This window comes from Caretta caretta, chromosome 2, assembly GCF_965140235.1.
Source record: "Caretta caretta isolate rCarCar2 chromosome 2, rCarCar1.hap1, whole genome shotgun sequence".
Classification (NCBI taxonomy): Eukaryota; Metazoa; Chordata; order Testudines; family Cheloniidae; genus Caretta; species Caretta caretta.
The window spans coordinates 163,449,416-163,458,730 of record NC_134207.1 but is presented as its reverse complement, the minus strand read 5'-3'; the positions used below and the strand labels follow the sequence as shown (position 1 = coordinate 163,458,730).

At 38.6% G+C, this 9,315-nt stretch overlaps 1 long non-coding RNA gene across 1 annotated transcript; it reads right to left on the bottom strand.

The window, feature by feature from the left end:
* Positions 1-978: 978 nt before the first annotated feature.
* On the bottom strand, positions 979-3,375 carry LOC142070846 (uncharacterized). Its single transcript, XR_012666768.1, has 2 exons — positions 3,202-3,375; positions 979-1,653 (listed from the first exon to the last, which is right to left on the bottom strand). It is a non-coding gene; the product is annotated as an uncharacterized LOC142070846 (long non-coding RNA).
* Positions 3,376-9,315: the final 5,940 nt, after the last annotated feature.

Below are 9,315 nucleotides of genomic sequence, written 5' to 3'. Positions count from 1 at the left end.
GGTCCAATGTTGAGGTGAAAAAACATGGATAACTGTGTACAAAGGATCAGGTCACAAACTCCCAGCGAGGGATGAAAAAAGTACTCTTGGCTGCTCTCGTTACCTGGGCATCCAAAATATATGTATGGTCTCTTGAACCTAGTGGGAATTTGGAATGGGAGATGATTGTGTCTCTGGGTTTTACACAGCGGATCATAGATAAAATACTGGTGTCTCTGGCCTCTATAGTGCAGTGAAATGGAGGCGGTTCTACAGCTGGGTCTGCATACTGGCTATGTGCTGTGGAAATGAGGTGGCTTTGTGAGTGTTTGTAGCTCATACTGAAAATACATATGACATAAAGTGGATAGGTGTAAAGTTTTCTGAATTATAATTTGAGGAGTGGCAGGAATACAGGGAAGCATTAAGGTTGTTTTTGAACGTATGTCACATTTCACTTCAGTGACAAAAATAAGATTTTATTTGATCTTTTTAGTCGTCCAGAGCCAACACAGCTAACAGAGAGGGAGCTGGATTCTAGACCTTCTACTACAACAGGGATCGGCAACGTTTGGCATGCAGCCCATCAGGGAAATCCGCTGGCAGGCTGGGACAGTTTGTTTACCTGCAGCGTCCGTAGGTTCGGCCGATCACAGCTCCCACAGGTCTCAGTTCGCCGTTCCAGGCCAATGGGGTCTGCAGGAAGCGGTGTGGGCCAAGGGATGCGCTGGCTGCTGCTTCCTGCAGCCACAGTCTTTATTATGACTCCAACTATTCATGTGTTTTGCAATGCTACCTTGAATGAAATAAATTGAAGACTTGATTCAGAACTCATTGATAACTGACATCAGGTAAGATCTCTTTCCTGATTTTAGTTCAGACTATGTATATACATTTAGATTATTATGGCATAAAGAACCCATTCTGTACCATTGCTTTATAAACATAAAGGGACTTTAACAGGAATCAGAAAAAAACAATGATATGGTTTCAGAATCAAAGTTTCCAACAGACTAATTTATTGAGTGTCATTACCACTGAACTTTTTCCCTGAGTGTCATTTATACATGCTTCTTGGATTTTATTCAGATGTAGAATTTGCATTTAGATTGCTCTCCTGGAAAAAAACAACAACAACAAAAAAACCTCACAAATCCTGTGATATCTTTTAACCTTAATGCAGCAACAATTACAATGATTGCCTGTGGCTGAAAACCAGTTAGCATATCAAGCTACATTTCAGTATCCCCCCTTCAACCAATCCAAAATTGTTACCATCAAATATTATTTTATACATTCCCTATTCAAACTGCAAACAGGATGATAAGGATCAAGATAATATATTGCTTTATGAAACATTAAGTGACATTTCCCCATACACCAAATATATTGAACAATCTGCCTTTTCTGCATTATTATTGATAATTTTACCATTTCCATCTAGTAATGGACCAATAGCATTGTTCAGATTCTGTTTCTTCTTTTTGTAAGTAGTAAAAATTGATAGAGTTGATACTTAGTGAAACTGTACATGTAGAAATAAGAAAATAAGAATGGCCGTACTGGGTCAAAACAAAGGTCCATCTAGCCCAGTATCCTGTCTTCTGACAGTGGCTAATGCCAGGTGCTTCAGAGGGAATGAACAGAACAGATAATCATCAAGTGATCCTTTCCCTGTTGGAATCAAAAATATTTAACATTCACTTATTAATCAGAAGACAATACTGATAGTATAGGATCCCTAATTTACTGCCAAGTCCTACACGCATTGAAGTTAGTGGGAGTTTAGCCATGCATGTAAATGGGATCAGGAGCAGACCCCAAATCTAGAAATGTATCATTTATTTTCTCAATTATATGGTACTAAAATTGCAGAATAACCATATTTTGGTTAAAGTGTTCAAAGATATAGACTTCAAAGTAGTGTTAACAACAGAAGCAGGTTATATTACAAACAGGGTGCATTATTTCTTTCAGATTGGTGTAAATTCCCTTCAAAAACAATTTAGCCACTGTAAATGATGGAGAAAATGGGATAACAGATTGCTTTTCTGGTTATTAATTCAATATACATTTTCAGTCAATTAAATCTTGCCATCACTTTTGGAAAACATAAAACAAGCTCCTAAGCCAGTCTGGCAATACATGATAGAAAGATTTTAAGAGACCATACAAATAGCCAGTGGATTACACTATACTTCTCTAATCTCTGCATGAGCTCAGGAGATAATGGCCTTTTATATATGTGAAACCACATGATGCTTTAATAACTAACAGCCCTAATGACTGACTTACAGAATTTTTGATGTGGCAGACATCACTTTGTATATTTTTTTAAAATTTAAAATACATTATTTTTAAAAGTCCACCACTATATATGATTTTATACAATTTTTAGAAACTAGAAAATGAATTGAAAATACAAGCGGAATCCCAAATGTGATGGTTTGGGATGCAGATGAGGTCATGGCCTCCTATCTCCCCCCACATATACACTGGCCAGCAGAGCTGCATGGGCACAGGGAATGGGGTAAGTGCACGTTTTTAAAGAGTTTAGCAAGTAACCATTACAGTGTGAGCTACCATAGGAGCTGATCCAGAAGCCACTGTTTCAACAGGAATCTTTCAATTGAATTCAGTGGGCTATGAATCAGGACCATATGTGCTCCAAGAGTCAACATGTCAGTTATGTGCATGATGCATCTGGGAGCTACTGTCTGGATTGGGGCACCCCTGTTCACAGATGCCCTATGATTTAAAATATTTACTATATTTTCACTTTGAAAACATACCCAGTACTGGTATCTAATACACGCTAAGCAAACCCATGTATTGAAAATAACATAGCGCACATCAGTGCACGCAAGAGTTAATGTCACAAAAGACTCAGTCTACAAATAAAATAACATTCATAAATGCTAAATATGGCTCCTTTGCATTATATGACCTGTATTTTTCTTTATGGTAATGGATTATGGCTGAAATCCTGGCCACACTGAAATCAATGTCAAAACATTCAGATGGACTTCAGTGGTACCAAGATTTCAATCAATATTTTTAAATTTGTTCTTAATGCTAGTATATAATTTAGAAAGAAAGAAAGAAAGAAAGAAAGAAAATAAATCAAACCATCTAAAGGTTTTATGGCCTGATTTTGTATAGATTTATGGATACGAGCATCTTTGCTTATGGGAGTAAGCCCCATTGAAATTATTCACATACCTTAGTAACTAATAAGTTGCCTTGGTATTTGAAGGATCAGGGCCTATGTAACAATAATACATCCATTAATCCTTAATAACTATATGTTTGATAATTCTTAATAATCATGTCTTCATTAACATATAATTGTGAGCTTGGAAATGATAAAATGTCAAAAGAATCAGGACAGTTAACGTGTGTTGTTCTAAGTATCCAGTGACTGTTACAAACTTCTGTAGGAACATGGGAATTTCCATATTGAATCAGATCTTAAGTCTGTCTAGTCCTGTATCCTGTCTCTGACTGTGGCCAGTATTAGATGCTTAAGGGGAAGGTTTAAAACTCACACAGTAGGTGGACATGGGATAATCTGCCCCCCACCATAGATCTCATCCTGATGCACAATAGTTAGAAATTAAGTTAAAACTTAAAATGTGATATTTAATGTTCTTTTCAAAAATTATCATAATAAATCATGATAACTCTAGACAAGCCTGGAAGGAACCCACTTGAGGTTCCCGTTTAACCTGCCTTAACACCAAGGACTTGAGAAAGATAATTTCCAACACAGATACACGCCAAGGCCTTGAGAACATAATTTCCAACACAGATACATTCCAACACAGATACATCTCAAACTATTTTACTGGTGATCCCTTTCACATAGCAAGCCTCTGAATGCAACCCCCCTTACAAATTAAAAACACTTGTTTATATATTTAACACCATTATAAATGCTGGAGGCAAAGCAGGGTTTGGGGTGGAAGCTGACAGCTCGCGACCCCCCATGTAATAACCTCAACCCCCTGCAGGGTCCCGACCCTCAGTTAGAGAACTCCTGCTTTAAATATTATCAACACATACATTTCAAAAGGATTATGATGACCACTAGGCTACTGACTCTCAGGAGAGATTTCACATGCCACCCTTTGGTGAAATATTATACATACACCAGATCCGGGGGTTCCCTGTAAAACTTTATGCATCCCCTGTGCCCTCCGCCAGAATGCATCAAACGGTCCCTGGGTCACAGGGTCCAAGTTCTGCTCTCTGTTACACCTGTTGAAATCAAAGGAATTAGTACGGATTTATCATCTTTAAATAAGTAAGGTTTCATTGCTACTGGATAGTCTCTTCTGCCCCCACTCTCACGGTTTTAAATCCGAACACACAAAATTGATTAAAAAAAATCCAGCCACATTTGCTGAATCTTTGAATACTCCTGCAGAATTCTAAGGCTTGCCCAGAAAGTTGAAAAGCAACTTTCAGAAGCACAAATATGAGAGACCTAAAACCTTCAAAGAATGGAAATATGTTATTCTAAAATACTGTGGTACTTATTTGGGTCATGGTGCAAATGGGACAGTAGTTTTCAATAAACCAGCAAAATATTAAAGAAATTATATATGATTGGTAAATACGTACTGCCTTGATAGTGCATTTGGTATTTGCTAGTGAAGGGTTGAATTTTAGTGCTGATTGAAGTCAACGGAGAGTTTCTTGTTGACTTCAATGGCTTTTCAATCAGACTGAAAGTGAATTAATTTCATTATCCATATTAAATGCATTCCACTATAAACATATAGTATAATCCCCATCTAATATTGAAAAAACAGCAAGCACTGTAAAAACCCTTTGGTCCCAACTGATCTACCACCTGAGATCTCTAGTGCATTCAGATACCAGCCTTGCAGCTGCTGTAACATCTTAAAATAGGACTGCAATCCCTGGTTTTGCAGTTTCTGTAGCTATCTGACTTTTATTGTGTATGGCCTCAATCCTGCAATGAGCTCTACTCCGGTAGACCCTTGCACCCATGCAAAACTAAAAGCAGGACTGGGGCCAAAGTTATTACAAAGTGGAGAGGACGGATTATTCTGCTGATAGTAACCTCAATCCTGACAGATGTTGAGCACCACATGGGCAGGGTAGAGTGCCCTCAGCTATAAAAGGGGAGCTGAGTGCTCAGCAGCCTACAAGACTGAGCCCATTAAAAGGAGTCAGAGTTAAATCATCTTTATTTCTAAAGAGGGACATTTTCAAATGTACAAAAAATGTGCCTTTGATAATCTCCTCCAAGATCATTGTTTTAATTTTTTCCCCCTCTCTCTAATAATCCTGGGTATGCACAGAATTTAAACCCAGCTATAATTTAGTTGCTTGTTTGCTAAACTTCTGCTACTGTTTACTTTCTGGATTATATAGACAAGTATGGTAACATTATCATGCCCACACACTGCTCTAGAAGCCTACATGCTCTGCTCTCTTTTATATACCTACCTCTTGGCTGCTGTTTAGTCCCAACCTCTTTGGAGGTCTTCAGCCCCGACCTCCAAATTCCTTTTACACCTTCCAGCTGGACAAACACCACAAGTAGCTTAAAATCAATTAGCAAGCTCCCTGCAAACTCTTTCTCTGTCTTGAATATTGCTGTAGCCAAGAATCAAGCAAGGATCCTCTTGCTTAATAAGCAGCCAATGCACGAGGTGAGCCAACAGTATGCACCTGGCTGGCCATTTCATCTGGAGCCATGCAATTTTTCACACTTTTCATATCATAGAGTTCCCAGCTGGTATTTGGTTTTGGACCTGGGAACATTAGCTTGAGCCAGTTAATACAAACACATGCATCCACACTCTGAGATATCACTTCAATTCTAGAGCCAAAGAACAGGCCTCCATACTGCAAAGGGTAAAGTATGGGAACATTAAACACACTCCACTCCTGTTGACTACTACTTTAATTTCACCATGGTACTTTTTTAGCATAAGCCAATTGCAATTTACAAGCAAAAAATTCAATGTAAAGTAACTGTGTGTGACCACTCACACTAACATTACATGTGTGGATGTCGCTTAACAATACCGGCACCACAATGTGTACAGAAGCAGGGTCTACATTGTTTGCTTTGGATGGCCGGGGGCATTACCTCGGGATGGAGGAATTGCTACTGTTAAGAGGAAAAACTTGGAATGCTCATTTTTGAAGAAAAACAATACAGAAAGGACAACTGTGTTAACAAAAGGTCATTTTAGTTTCTAAGGAATATTTGTTTGAGGGTCAGTCAATGTTAGTAGTGACTGTAATATCTGTAAATTGGGGGGAAATCAAAGTCAAAATACAAACAATTATCATTCGAGAGAGATAATAATAAACATTTACTACTTGCTAGGTTCAGTGGCCTACTTCACATATTGAAACTAAAAAGTATTTAGCCCCGTGCAAAACCACTAAACGTAGCTATGGAGCAGAATGTTTTGTACTGCGTCCCTTTGAATTATCTGGTGTTATTCCATCCCAGACTAGAGAGAAAAAGTTTCTGACACTGTTAAAATTTGATTTCTTTCTTTCTTCATTCCCAGATGCAATCCCTCTTCCACCCACCCCAGACTCTTCAGGGGTGGTTTTCAGAATCAATTTCTATGTTACTCAGCATACTTTCTGGTAACACACTACCTAAAATCGAACACAGAATTCCAGGAGTAATCACATCTAAGCAATACAGTAAGGATCTGTTACTTAACGGGCCTGCTTTCTAACCTGATGCCTCTGTGCTGTATATACAGCCCAAAATACCTTAGCTCTTCTTGGCTGCCATATCTAATTTTATGTCCACTCTTACTTATAGACCCTATTCAATATTTCCTGGTCTCTCTTGTCCTTTCAGTATAATGACTTGTTCGTTACGTAATATTACTCACTTTATTTTTATTTATTTTAACACTTCTGCCTCCTTTCCCTACTCCTTTCTTTATGCATATTCATGTTGTGTGTTTGCACCTGCAAGAGAACTGAAGGGCAAACACCTGAACCCATGCAGAGCCTGACTTCACTGAGGTCCATGTGGGTGCTGCAGTGCACCCAAATACAGTGAATTGCAAGGTCAGGGGCTACATTTGAGTAATTGAGAGACTGTAAGATCTGTGGGCAGGGATTAAGTTCTGACACATTTGTTAATAATAATTAAAATAGATAATGAACCACCTATCATTTTACGTCAACAGAAACACTCAACTTTTGATAGAACCACCAAGTTACCTTTGATGACAGTAATTGCCAGACTTTGTATTTGATTGAAGATCCTTTCTTCATTATGAACCAACTGCCACAAGGTGTTTGAATCTTGTTCCAAAGGGTGATCTAATATGCCACTGTCATAACCATAAGGGTAGCCTAAAATTCCTCCTTACCTGTAAGGGCTCAAATAACCTGGTTGGCACTTGACCAAAAGAACCAATGGGGACAAAAGATACTTTCAAATGTGTGGGCGGAGAGGCTTTGTTTTGGGTTCTTTGTTTCTGTGTTCGTTCGCTCTTGGGACTAAGCTTAGGGGGTCTTGCATGCGGGTCCCCGCATCTATACCCCAGAGTTCAGAGTGGAGAATCTCACCCACCCACTCCTGCAATAAACCTCTCACCTATGTCTGAGCTATAGAAGTCCTCAGATCATGGTTTAAAGACTTCAAGGTGCAGAGAATCCTCCAGTAAGTGACCCGTGCCCCATGCGACAGAGGAAGGCAAGAAACCACCAGGACCTCTTCCAATCTGCCCTGGAGGAAAATTTCTTCCCGACCCCAAATATGGCGATCAGCTGAACCCTGAGCATGTGGGCAAGATTCACCAGCCAGATACCCAGGAAAGAATTATCTGAGTTAACTCAGATCCCACCCCATCTAACATTCCATCACAGGCCATTGGGCCTATTTACCATGAATAGTTAAAGATCAATTAATTGCCAAAATCATGAGGTCAGTAATAAAAAGATTAAATAAAATTGGTCCCAAAACCGATCCCTGAGGAACTCCACTGGTAACCTCCCTCCAGCCTGACAGTTCACCTTTCAGTAGGACCCGCTGTAGTCTCCCCTTTAACCAATTCCTTATCCACCTTTCAATTTTCGTATTGATCCCCATCTTTTCTAATGTAACTAATAATTCCCCATGTGGCACCGTATCAAACGCCCCGCTGAAATCTAGGTAAATTAGATCCACTGCCTTTCCTTTGTCTAAAAAAATCTGTTACTTTCTCAAAGAAGGAGATCAGGTTGGTTTGGCACGATCTACCTTTTGTAAAACCATATTGTATTTTGTCCCATATACCATTGACCTCAATGTCCTTAACTACTTTCTCCTTCAAAATTTTTTCCAAGACCTTGCATACTACAGATGTCAAACTAACAGGCCTGTAGTTACCCGGATCACTTTTTTTCCCTTTCTTAAAAATAGGAACTATGTTAGCAATTCAAATGCCGCTGCATGACTGGCTGGCTACCTTTATCGGACTCCTACTCAGAGAAGCCCCGCCCCCTAATCAGGGCTCAGCTTCTCTCCCAGCACAAAGCCCCTACAAATACAAATTGCATGACTGAGATATATATCAGAAATATTGTCCCATTGTAGAGAGATGACTACACTAATGTATGTGAGAAGGGAAGTAATTTAATGTAACCAAAGAATCATTATGCAAAATTAAAATATTGGAAAAATATTGCGGTTCCCTCTGGCCTTTATTCTGTGCTGAGATGCCCAGGTATGCACCCCACTGCCGTCAGTAGGATGGGGGTACGAGTATAAAGTTAAGCATGTGCTGAAGTCCTTTGCTGAATAGGGATAGATTTAAATATGAGTTTAAGTGTTTTGCTGAGTCAAGGTCCTAGTGAGCACAAGATATGATTTATTAGTATACAAGGATGATATTTTTCATGAAACAAAAATAAAAAAATACTTTTACTCTAAAAATCACAAGTGAATGCTCAGAACAGTCAGTCAATCAATCACTTCAAAAGTCAAGTTTACATACCTGGTTGGAGAAAGGGAGAATAAAAAATGGACCAATGTTTTGAGCCTCAGGGTCTTTGTCAAAGGTATTTAATTTTTAATTCTTGTGACAGTGAAATGAATCCATCTTCCCAGAGCATCTTTTTTTAACTTTTTATTTAATTGATTAGAACTACTAGACCATCGCTAGATCATTTAGAGACAGTGTTTTGAAGTTTACTTTTTTAACGGTAATTGAAACATTTATTTTTAATAGAAATGTTGTTAGGAAATAGCAGCATTGATTTTCATCATATTTATGTGGGTTTGATGCTAAAATAATTGCCAATCTTAGCATATTGTAAAATCTGCAATTCTTC